Raw genomic sequence first — 11,927 nt, 5'->3', positions numbered from 1 at the left:
TTTTTTTTCCTTTCTGAAGTCAAAGCCTTCTGTTACAATTTTTTGTCCTTTTAGAGAACTTTCATTAGACATTGTTTAAAGGTAAGTTTGTTAGTAAGAAATTCCCTTAGCTTTCCTTCATTTGCAAATGTCTTGATTTCTTTCTCATCTCTGAAAGATGTCTCACTGGATATAGAATTTGAAGAATAGATATAGAAGTTGACACTTCTCTTTCAACTATTTGAAACATATTGTGTCACTTGCTTTTGGCATCCATAGTTTCAGAAGAGATATCTGCTCCTATTTGCTATTCTCCTAAAGTTAATGCAGCATCTGTATTAGTTTTCAGAAGTTTAATTATGATGCATCTTTGTTTGACTTTTTGGATTATCTTATTTGACATTCACAAGCTTCTTAAATTTATAAAGTTATGTATTTCATCAAATTTGGGAAACTTTCAGCCTTTACTTCATCAAATGCTTTTTCAGTACAGCATTTGCAGTATGATTGCCTTTTTCCTCCCCTTCTGGGACTCTAATGATAAGAATGATAACTTTTTTTTTTCATGGAAACTAGATACTCTTTACTACTTTACTGAATTAAAAAAATTCAAGATCCTGTATTTTTACAAGGCTTTTTTACATAAAGTAGGATTTCTAATTGACAGATTTGGAAATCAGTCTGAATGAGACAAACTATGGATTCAATATGCACATGAGATTTCCTCATACCATTACCCTGACATAGATTTGATATCCACCCTGAAAAGAATCCTCTAAAAACTTGTTTCAAAGCCCCTTTGAAATTGCAATAGTGCAGCAAAACCACAGGTAAACGACTGCCTGTTAACCTATTATTTCAAATTTAGCCTGAAAAGCCAACAGGCATATTGTTGTGCAATTTTTAAAAACATCTTAAGCTGAAATATCAAATCTGAATGGCGCTATCCCTTCACCGAAGGCAAGAAACGGCCGGCACATCATGTCGGAGGTCATCATGTCCTTGGTGCCTTAGGCTATGAACGTGGACCTCCTCAGGGTCTGGTTGATGTGGAAATAAGGGCGGTAGTGCAGTGCAGACTGCAGCTGCTGCTGCTTCCACCACTTCTTGAAGACTGTGTCCCAGGAATCGTGAAAGACAGGGTTTCCAGCACTCCTTTTGGTCTAGGGTGGTGGAGGGGTGGGGGAAGATGATGATCTTCATTGCCATTCCTTCTCCTTTTCCTGGGGCAGAAGCTCTCGCTCATGACAACCGGTGAAAGAGAGCAAAGCAGCACCATTTCAAGAGAAAAAGGTCTAAAAGGTGAAGCAGCCACCTCCCCCCTCCCCCCTTCCCCCCCCCAACCCCGGCCGGGGACCTTGGCTTCTCCCACTGTGCAGGTGGACGCTGCCACCACGAGTACCACTCTGTGGGAGAAATGGTAGCTTTTCATTATTTTCCTACAAGTCCCTGAACACTGTTCATTTTTTTTAGTCCATTTTGTTTCAGTTCTATTGATCAATCTTCAAGTTCACTAATTCTACTCTCTTGTCTTTTCCTAGTGAGTCCATTTAGCAAGTTTTTAATTTTGGTTATTATATTTTCAGTTCTGCAGTTTCCATTTGGTTCCTTTTTTATAACATCCATTTCTTTGCTGAGGTTTTCTACGTTTTTTCTTTTCAAGAGAATGGCTATTCTTTGTGGAAGTATTTTTATTATAGCTGCTTTGAAATCCTTTTTAAGTATTCTAATATTTGTGTTGGCATCTGTTCATTGTCTTTTCTCATTCATGTTGTGATTCCTTGTTCTTGGTATAATGAGTGATTTTTTTTTTATTGTATCCTGGACAATTTGGATATTCTAATATTGTGGATTCAATTTTGTGTTTGTTTTTTATTTTTAGTAGGTATTCCACTCTTGAAGTATAGCCAGAGAACTGGCCAGGTATTTATGTTCAGCAGTTCATTGGTCCCCACCCACACCACCCTAACAAAAGTATGGCTGGGACTCACAATGCCTCACTGTCTCTGAATGGAGGTGTAAAATCAGCTCCTGATGGGCCTCACTGAAAGGTGAAAATGGTGATATTCTGTGTATATTGGGCTAAATAAAATCCATCAACTTTTTGAAAAGAAAAGTAACCTTATCCACATTTATTGCCATTCTTGCCAGCTCTCCAACTCAAACCAAACTTTGTTGTCAGGCCTCCCTTGAAAACTAGGAACTGACTCAGGCCTGGGTACTGGGAAAGTGGCAATGATCATCACGGTCCTAGAATCTCTAGTCTTAGAATTTTTGGGGTTATAAAGAGGAGATTCTATGATTCCCATGATTAATTATCACCACTAATATCCCTGTAAGTCAGACCATTCTGATTACCACACTAGCTCTCTTCAATATTATGGAAAACATATGCCATAACATATTCCATAAATGCTACTACTTTGTCCTGCCATTTAGGGGCTTGCTATAATCGATGAAATAGGAGAAATCTTGTCAATGACAGCAGCACTGTCACTACAATACAGCCACAATTACAGTCACTACAATACTTTACAAGATGCTAATGCCCCATAATCTGTAAAATTCTTTCAGTGTTTTGGTGAATATATTCCAAGTCCTTTCAGGAAATATAATTAGGGTTTGTGTGTGTGTGTGTGTGTGTGTGTGTGTGTGTGTGTGTGACAAATCCAATCCAGTATTTTTTTCCTCCCTAAGGTTTAGATTCTTTCTCTACTATACCAAGGAATTTATGGTAACTCAAATATTTCAAGTACTCATTCAAGGTCAATAGAAGAGCATATCTGCTGTTTCACATCTCTCTGAACTTTTCTTCCTTTGACTCTAGAACCTCCTTTAAAGAGTTCACCTGATAAAGTCAGGCTCACCTGGGTAATCTTCGTTTAATTAACTTAATGTCTACTGATTACAAAACACTTAACATCTTTATATCTAGAAAGTCCCTTAGATTTAATGTAAAGTAATCATTGAAGTGATATTCCATCAAACTTACATCTCCTGCCCACACTAAAGGGAAAGGGATTGTGAAGGGATTGTGTATATACACGAGAGGGTGTGAATGTTGAGGACTCCTAAAATCCTATCTCCCAAACCCTTAAGTATAATCTCTAAAGGTAATTGTATATATATAAAGATATTCAAAAATAAGCAAAATATGTCATTTTAAGAACCAAGGACAAAATAACTAAGCGTCTTGAGTTTTACTAAAAAAAAAAAAAATTGACCCCGTTTATTAAAAGGTAAACGCTTTCAGTGTTTGGCAATACCAGACGTATTAAAGAAACAGCAGAATAGAATTAGCTTCCCTTCAAGGACTATTAAATTTCTGTTATGTCCATGAAAAGTTTTCTGACTTAATATGAAGTACAAGATACAGGCCTCTAATTTTCAACATATGTTCAAAGAATTATAAATGGGAATTTTTTTATTTCTTATACCGAATCATCTTGACATAAATCCATGTGTGTCAGTCTATATTTAATTAAAATCTTATCAACTATTACATATCTAAAAGCAGAGCTTCAAAATATATTAATCAAAACGCAAGAGAACTGAAGGGAAAAATAGACAAATCTATAATTATAGTTGGAGATTTCAGCTTCTCTCTCTCTCCCTCTCTCTTTCTTTCTCTCTCTCTCTCTCTCCCTGGAATTAACAGAACAAATAAGTCAGTAAGTATATGATGGACATAACAAATACTTTTAATACATTTGATCTTATTGAAAGAATACAGCAGAATGCACATTTTTTTCAAGTACACATGAAATCTTCGTCAACATAGGCTACATTCTGGCCACAAACAAAATCTTAGCAAATTAAAAAGACTAAAAATAACACAAATAGAAGTTCATAAGGGCATTAAAGGAGGATCAAAACAAAAATATATTTGGAAAATCTGCAAATATTTAGAAACTAAATAACATACATTGAAATAACTTATATTTCAAAGGGAAAGCCTCAAGGGGAATTTAAAAAAAAATTTGAGCTGAAGTAAAATTAAAATATAGCCCACCAAAATTTATAGGATATATCTAAAGCAATGTTTAGAGGAAAATTAATAGAGCTAAACACTTGTTTTGAAAAAATAAGTAAAGTATCAATAACCTTAGCTTCTAGCTTGAGAAACTAAATAATGAAGCCAAAATTAAACCTGAAGACAGCAGAAGAACAGAAATAATAAAATTAAGAGCAAACATGAATAAAATTTTAAAAAATGAAAATAGAGAAAAACAATGAAAACAAAACTGATTCTATAAAAATACAAATGTCAGTGACATCTGTGCCTATAGATTCTACAATTTCAATGAACCAACTAACTCCTTGGAAGATACAAACTGCCAAAACTCACTCAGAAGGAAGAAACAGAATGTCCCTATACCTATAAGATAATTTAAATTAATAATTTAAAATATTTCACTTAAGAAAAGTCCAGTCCCTAAATGCCATCATAGGTCATTTCTGAGAAATATTTGGGGAAGAAATACCACCAAATCAATACAAACTCTTCTAGAAAATTGAAGAAGAGGAAATACTTCCTAACTCCTTTTAGTAGGTCAGCATTACTCTAATAACAAAACCAAATAAAGATTAGAAAAGAAAGTTAAATACCAATATCCCATAAGATCTTAGATGCAAAAATTCTCAACAAACTATTAGCAAACAAAATCCGGGAATATATAAAAAGAAAAATAGACTTCATCCAAGTGGGGTTCATTTGAGGAAATGCAAACCTGGTTCAGCATTAGAAAATCAACTAAAATAGTGCTTGCTTCAGCAGCACATATACTAAAATTGGAACGATACAGAGAAGATTAGCATGGCCCCTGCACAAGTATGACACGCAAATTCGTGAAGTGTTCCATATTTTTTTGAGGAGGGCACCTGTTGGGATGAGCACTGGGTGTTGTATGGAAATCAATTTGACAATAAATTTCATATTAAAAAAAATAATTAAAAAAAGAAGCAAGATCTCCAAAAAGAAAAAAAGAAAATCAACTAAAATAATTCATTATATTAGCAGAATAATGAAGAAAATTATCTAATCCTGTCAATATATGGGGGGGGGGAGCTTTTAGCAAAGTTCAACATTTATTCATGATTTAAAACTCTCAGGAAACTAACAGTAAAGGAAGGCTTCCTTAACCTGATAAAGGGATTTTACTTAAAACTGAGCATTGTCCTTATACTTAATGATGGAAGACTGAATGCTTTTCCACAAGACTGAGAACCAGGCAAAAATGTCCTTTCTCACAATTTTATTCAACTGTATTCTAGACAGTTGAATAAGACATGGAAAAGAATAAAAGGCACATAGATTGGAAAGATGGAAAGAAGTATATCTGTATTCACAAACACGTCTATGTAGAAAATCCTAAAGCATCTTTAAAAAGCTTCTAAATCTCATAAGTCAGTTTGGAAAGTTCACAAGATATCAAATCAATATACAAAAATCACTTGTATTTTTATATACTTTCAAGCAATAACTGGGAATTGAAATGTAAAAGTACAGTAAAATTTACAACAGAGATAAATGATATACGTAGGTATAAATCTAACAAAATATGCATACAATAAGCATGCTGAAAACTATAAAACACTGATGAAATAAATCAAAGAAAATTTAATAAATGAAGAGATATACAGTGTTCATGGATTGGAAGCCTGAATACTATTAAGAAATAAATTATTTCTAAATTTATACATATATATATATATATATATATATATTCATATATATTCCACCCAACCCAAATCAAATTCCCAGGTGGCCTTTTTCTTTTTCTTTGTGGATAATTAATAACCTAAATCTAAACTGCATATGGAAAAGCAAAGAAACTAGAAGAGTTCAATTAATTTTGAAAATTAAGTACAAAATTGAAGCCTAGCACTACCTAATTCAAGATTTAATATGAAGCTCCAGTCATCAAAATAGTGTGGTAGTGGTGAAGTGATAAGCAAATGAACGGGGAAAAGTCCAGAAAAATACCCACAGCATCATTTCAAGTGATTTTTTTTAATGTTTATTTATTTTTGAGACAGAGAGAGACAGAGCATGAACGGGAGAGGGTCAGAGAGAGAGGGAGACACAGAATCTGAAACAGGCTCCAGGCTCCGAGCTGTCAGCACAGAGCTCGACGCAGGGCTCGAACTCACGGACCGCGAGATCATGACCTGAGCTGAAGTCTGCCGCTTAACCGACTGAGCCACCCAGGCTCCTCTCAAGTGATTTTTTTTTAAAGTATAAAGGAATTACAGTGAAGGGAGCATAGTCTATATTTGAAATAAATGATCGAAAAAATGCACATCCATGTTTCCGGTATAAATAATGAATCTCAACCCATATTTTATTAACTCATAATGTTCATAGACCAAAATGTAAAATACAAAACCATAGAACTTCTGGCAGAAAATATAGGAGAAAATTTTTGTGATCTCAGGCTAGACAGAGAGTTTTTATATAGTTTGTAGAGTCTTTAGATAGAAAATATTCAACTAGAATGAGAGGAGAAAACAAAATGGAACAAAAAATTCAACAAATAAACTTTAGTATATTGCAAATGAATAAAAACCCACGCTAAGGTGGGTAGGTAAGAAACAAACTAACCTGGGACTTCGGTTAAGCATTCAACTCTTGATTTTGGCTCAGGTCCTAATCTCAAGGTTCCCGGGATTGAATCCACACTGACAGTGTAGAACCTGCTTGGGATTCTCTCTTCTCTCTCTCTGCTCTTCCTCCACCCATGCACATGCATGCTCTCACTGTCTCTCTCAAAATAAATAATTTTTTTTTAAAGAAAAGAACTAACCTTAAGTTACTTTGGGAATCAATATTTTGGATACTGTAAGTCAAAGACAAAAAGAACTATAAGAAAGTACATTTACTATATTTAGCAGATTTGTTTCTTGCAGGGGTATGGGTAAGCAATTCTGAAAATAACTTTTGTGTATATTAGGTTTGAAAGAATCAGTAAGTATATTGTAGATAATGAGAGTCAAGTTTCTTACTTGAAAAATCGCAGAAAAAAATTGCAATTTAAAAATATGAGAAGACTCGAGTAGGGGATGTGGTGATGGATTACAATGAGAAGTCTCAGTATGAATTCATGGCTTTATGCCACGAAGGCAACTTCAGATATTTAACTTAAGACATGTGTGTATGTTTGGCTGAGTACTATATATCCTACATCTACTGAGACGGCTTGGATGGATGTTACTAAATAACATGCTAGTAGCAGTGAACACACTTAGCACCCAGATCTTGATGTCTCGATAGCATTCTCTGATTAAAGGAATCAAGTGCTCTTTGACAAAATAGTTGATTCCAGGGCTGGGGCAAGCAAATGCAAAATAAGCCTGGAGTATCTTGTGGCGGCATACAATAAGGAAGTACTTAAACTGAAAGATCATAAAGCCAACCTGTAAGAGTTCCTGTTGGCCAAAGCTGGAAATTTTTGAGAAAGAAAATTAACAAAGATAGTGTTAGGTTATAGCCTACAGAATAAGGTAAATACCAAGCATCCCATACTGAATAAATGAGGAAGAAGTAACAGCTCTTCCTTACAAAGTACTTTCAATTAATAAATGTAGAAAGACAAAGGAGATGGAAAATGACCATTAGAAAGTTACAGTAATAATTGTTGCAAACAAGATCCAAAGATGAATGCCAAAAGCAGTAGGCAAAAGTTGGAAAAGAAGGGGATATTTTTCCATTTCAAATTATCTATTTCCCCCCAAGATATTAATTAATTCTAAAGGAGAAAATAGTAGCATTATGGGAATAGCGGACACCACTTTAATTAAGTGATCAAGTTTAAACAAGACATATCAATATCACGTACCCTTTGATATGATACATTTACAAGGACACATCATTTCTATGGTATTCTTGCCAAAAATGCATACCCTTCATCTAATTATGAAAAAAAAAAAAAGATGAGACAAATACAAACTATAGGGCATTCTACAAAATAACTAGCCACCACTATTCAAAACTATCACAATCATAAAAGACAGGAAAGACTAGGGAACTTTCACAGATTGGGAAAGACCAAGAAGACATGAAACTAAATGAATTGTGGTATCCTGGATTGGATCCCAGAAGAGAAGAAGTATTATTAGTGGTAAACTTGTGAAATCCAAATAAAATTGGCAGTTAAGAGTGTTGTACCAAACTTAATTTCTTAATTTTGAGAATTATGCTAAGGTTATACAAGATGTTGGGAAGCTGGGTGAAGTATACATGGGAACTTTCGGAATTAATTTTGTCTAATATAATTTTAACATAAGCCTAAAATTATTTTAAAATAAAGGTTTCAAAATTACATATTAAATGTCTCTTATGGGGCACCTGGGTGGCTCAGTCAGATAAGCGTCCAACCGGCTCAGGTCATGATCTGAGTGAGTTTGAGCTCCGTGGCAGGCTCTTTGCTGACAGCTCAGAGCCTGAAGCCTGCTTCAGATTCTGTGTCTCCCTCTCTCTCTCTCTGCCCCTCCCCCACTCATGCTCTGTCTCTCTCCTTCAAAATGAATAAACATTAAAAAAATTTAATGTCTCTTATAATATTGCATCATATTGTTATTCCATATAACACTAGTTATTGACTCCATTCTTGATCCTTTGGATAGTACAATATTTTTCTAGCCTTTGGGATAATATAGTGTTTTGAAAGGGGTTGTCATGGGTAGTAGTATGATGATAATGATGAATCTATGTGAGAATATTAACTAGTTCAATTCTCTTTTAAGCTCAAAATGAGACTGAAGTAAACATCTTCTGACATATAGGTAAGAAAATAATGTTCCTTCCTAACTCTGATTCTCCCATCTTTCAGATAGAATGGATTCTATGTAAAAGACCATGCCAATTGCGGGGAAAAAAAAAAATCTGATTTTTTGCTATATTCTGTAGGATCATATGTGGCACAAGCTAAAATGGAATTGAAAGGTCAGGTCCAGGGTCACATAACGAGTGAGTTTCAATGCTGTTGTTTCCTGAGCAGCCCCAGTCCGGGGCTTTTTGGACCATCCTTTGTTCCATCCCACATAGTAAATTTTATACAGCATATTAAGGGTTTCAGTTGGATTGTTTTAATAAAAGTAATAAAATTTGTAATTAATTTTAAATTTAGTAATTGGAGAACAAGGGAAATGTTCCTTTAATGAAATTTCCTTGCATGATTTCTCAGATGGTTTTGCCATCACCAGTTTCACTGAGAACATCACCCTGTTGGAAGCTGCAATCTGAACAGATGAAGCACCTTTCAACCCAAGTAATTACCTCCCAGGGCTATAAACCCTCTGTGTCCAACACATAACCAAGCCTTGTCATTAAAATATAAATTACCTTTCCCTTTTTGATCTGTTTTAAAAGAGAATTGCAGGCTCCACAGCTGACTACCAGGCAGCGGGTAGAAGAAATGGGAGTAGAGAAGAATGTTGGCCTGGAAAGAAGCTTTTTCTTCCCTGAAAATGAGCTGTGCTTTGAGGATTGAGTTAGGAAAATGTTGGGGATTAAAGTGATAGGTGGGGATGGGACTAGAAAAGCAAGAAACAATTAAAGCAACAGCTGCCTTGCATCCCTTCCGCTCTTTGGCTTTTTCTTATCCACTCTCAAAGCATGTTTGCCCTTAGTAGGCTGCAGAGCAGAAAAAAAAAAAAAAACCTAAAACAGTCACCATGGAATTTTTTTTTCTTCCACAACATTTTCAGTACAAATAACTTCAGGACACACACGCATCTCAAACATTAAATTAACAGCCTTTTATCCTTCGCTGCCACCAAGAACCCCCAGTTGTATAAAAATGATTGGAAAATATTGCCTGGTGGACCTCTTGGGCAACCTGAACTTCTGAAAAACAATAGCTACAACAGATGTTTCTTTCATATGATCTGTGTTTGATCTCCTAAATAATGTTTCACTACCACGGGCTTGGCAAAGGGTCAGGAAATGTGTATAATTTAAGGGGAAAATATGGAAACAAAGAAAAATCCCATGATATCCTGAAACAACTGCTACAAATTCTGATGATCAAAATATGGCTTATGTTACGGTAAATAATCTTTATTTTAAATGTCTAATTTCCAAAGATACTTAAGGTTCCAGACAAAGGCAGGCAGCCATTTGCAATAAAACCGTACCATTTCATTTTGCAGACAATAGTAAAGAAGTCTTAAGACAACAAAACACATATGGATGTCAAAAAGTCAGGTCTCTCTCATGCTGTCCAGCAACTTCTTCAAATCAGCTTTTGAAAATCAGGTCTATGAATCGTCCAACCTGACTTTCAGAAGTTTATTTATATGTCTTATATAACTTTCTTCTTATTTATTCCACGTAATCCTTCTTTTGAGATAAAAAGCCGCCAGTTACTCATAACGAAGCTCCATATGCTTGGAGAGTACCACGAAGTTATTTTCTCTCAAGAAATCTCTCCCTCACACACATGAAAAACATTTCCCCCAACTTTTTAAACCTTTATGCAAGGATCCTTTTCTCTTTCCTATGACCCCTGTAAATATTAAAACGTGTGGTCTTATTCTTGGAAATACACTAAGAAAATATTTTCTTTTATTTGAAAAATTGCCCACAACCAACATGGTCAAAGAAGTTTAGCCTAAAAAGCCTAAATTATATTCTTCTTCCATTTTAAGTACTGTTAGCTAAAATAACGCTCTCCATCGTAAGTCAACTCAATTGCACCTTTATTTGGTGTCACTCAGAAAGCTGCAATCATTAAAACACAGACTCTCAGGGATCAGGTTTCTGGAAAAAGCTGCATGTGCCAGTGGTTTGAATTGACGTATAGTGATGCCATGCTTACCTTAGTAAAGGAGTACACATGGAATCAATGCGATCTGTCATGCAAAGCATTTGTACTTATAAAGTATGAAGTTCATGGTCACAATTTGGAAGAATGCCAAGCCCATGAAACAATATCTCACCCATCTTTGTCTTGACCATTCACAATGGTAGAACACATGCAGTATAAACCAGAAAGGGAAACAATTTTATTTAGGACCAACAAGAGAGATACAAAGTTATTTCAATTTAGAGTCAAGTAAAATCTGCTCCATACTCAAAAGCCATGATGTTAAATGTAAACGGGTACTGCTATTTCTTTCAAGAGCCACAGAAGTGATTTTCCCCCATATTTTTTTTTCATAGTCCTCTTATCTCAATTTCATTGCTATATATGTTCTTTTAATTCAAACTCCTCAAGAAAAAAAAAAAAAAACCTATCCTTCCCTTAGGTGTCCCTCCACAGCACAATCTATTGCACTTCTAAACTATGGAACATAGCAATTCTTTAGCCATATGGCTTTTAGTAACTGAAATGAGATCCCAGGAGTGAAATTCCTTATATTCAAGATCAGTTTCCTTCTCAAACTTAAGGTATAATAAGATTTGAACTTTGACTGATGAAAGTAAATGCAATTGTGAGAAAAAAAAAAATTAGGTAGTGAGAAATTCCCTATAAAACAAATTCCCATAGGAATCCCTAAACTCAAAGTGGGAATTACCGATTTTTGAAGAATTTACCATCTATCTACACCTAAGTGAAAAATCATGTTATGTTAAAAGATGCAAATGCTTGTTAGTTAAATTTGTCATCATATGTCACTGCTTTGTATGCACCATCTGGTTTTTTGTTTTTTTTTTTTCTGTTTTGAATTAAGTTGGGGGGGAATATATTTTGAATGTGACTAACTTTGACAGAATAACTCCACTTATTCTTGTCTTTTAAGGTGCCTTCCTATTTAATAATAGACATCGTTACTCATATTTATATAGTTAATTTTTTAAAAGGGGAGGGAAAAAGAATGTCTTCATCTCTAATGTTTGATCTAAATATCTTTTACATGGTGGATAAAGATTACTACATTTAATAAGTTTTCCCTTAGGTGTCAATTATTTTAAATCCAGATTTCACTGATTTCTATAAGAATGT

The 11,927-nt window shown here is 34.6% G+C and overlaps 1 non-coding gene across 1 annotated transcript; it reads left to right on the top strand.

Annotated features, from left to right (window-relative positions):
• Positions 1-4,740: 4,740 nt before the first annotated feature.
• LOC123610108 lies at positions 4,741-4,847 on the top strand. The gene has a single exon (XR_006718112.1). It is a non-coding gene; the product is annotated as a U6 spliceosomal RNA (small nuclear RNA).
• The last annotated feature ends 7,080 nt before the right edge of the window (positions 4,848-11,927 follow it).

This window comes from Leopardus geoffroyi, chromosome B2 (genome assembly GCF_018350155.1).
Source record: "Leopardus geoffroyi isolate Oge1 chromosome B2, O.geoffroyi_Oge1_pat1.0, whole genome shotgun sequence".
Lineage (NCBI taxonomy): Eukaryota > Metazoa > Chordata > Mammalia > Carnivora > Felidae > Leopardus > Leopardus geoffroyi.
Note: the sequence above shows the minus strand (reverse complement) of the source record. Positions and strands in the feature narration are given on the sequence as shown.